Below are 1,193 nucleotides of genomic sequence, written 5' to 3'. Positions count from 1 at the left end.
ATTCATTCTGGATGTCCCATTTGGGTGCAGGGACCCAAGCACTTCTGCCATCCTCCGTCTCCTCCCAGGGTGCACACTAGCAGAAACTTGCCTCAAAGCAGAGAAGCTACCACTCAAGCCAGGCATTTGTATATGGGATGTGGGTGTGTGGTGGTGATAGCAAGCCCTCATGGATAAAAAAAAAAAAAAAAAAAAAAAAAAAAAAAAAGTTATTTCTATGCCAAGGAAATTACTCTGTAGTCTTTCTCTTATAAACTACGTATTGCTGAACCTAGATAATTTTTCCTTTATTTAACAATGACATGAAAATGTCAGTTGAGTTGGCTTTCCTGAAGACCTTGTTTCTTGAATATTAGTGGCTAGCTGAGATAAATTCTTTTCATCTCTTTCTCGCTTCGGCAGCACATGTGCTCGCTTCGGCAGCACATATACTAAAATTGGAATGATACAGAGAAGATTAGCATGCCCCTGCGCAGTAAGGTTTCTTTACCTCCCTGTAGGCTCTGCTCTCCAGAGGTGAACAGGGTCCTCTAAACCCACTTGCTGCACACACAAACACCTGAGTGTTGTATTCTCCCACAGGTGTTGGAGACTGATATGGTGTTCTGATTTATATTTACATAATGGCTAGTGACATCGGGCATATTCACATGTTTTGACCATGTACATTTCTTCTGAGAAATGTCTATTCAGATCCTTGCCTGTTTCTTCACTGTATTTTTTGGAGTTTTTCCAATTCATGTAAATGTTCTGGAAATCTGTAAACATTCAGAGTTTTAATTTTTCCTGCCATCTGTTCATTGTATCTACACTCTGATGTTTACTTTGTTGTGAAGAAGTATCTTAGTTGGATATACTCAAATGTCTCTGTTTTTATTTTTGTGACTATTGCTATTGGAATCTTACCCAAAAGCTATTGTGTGTTGACAATATTTAGAGTTTCCCTATGTTTACTTGGGTTTGGGTCTTATGATTACATTTTAATTCACTGTGAGTTCACTTTCACATAGTGTAAGAGATGTTGGAGTCTCTTTTCAGGCTTCTACATATGGATAATCAAGTTCCTCTGCACCACTTGTGAAAGAGATTCTTCTTTCTCCAGTTCATTTTAGTTCCTTTGTTAAATATGAGTTGCTGGTAGAAATTTGGGTTTATTTCTATGCTACCAAGTCTTTTCCATTGAACTATGTGTC

At 38.1% G+C, this 1,193-nt stretch overlaps 1 pseudogene; it reads left to right on the top strand.

Moving 5' to 3' along the window:
• Nucleotides 1-407: 407 nt before the first annotated feature.
• Nucleotides 408-475, top strand: LOC138848198 (U6 spliceosomal RNA; annotated as a pseudogene).
• Nucleotides 476-1,193: the final 718 nt, after the last annotated feature.

This window comes from Oryctolagus cuniculus, unplaced genomic scaffold (genome assembly GCF_964237555.1).
Source record: "Oryctolagus cuniculus unplaced genomic scaffold, mOryCun1.1 SCAFFOLD_196, whole genome shotgun sequence".
Taxonomy (NCBI): domain Eukaryota; kingdom Metazoa; phylum Chordata; class Mammalia; order Lagomorpha; family Leporidae; genus Oryctolagus; species Oryctolagus cuniculus.
Note: the sequence above shows the minus strand (reverse complement) of the source record. Positions and strands in the feature narration are given on the sequence as shown.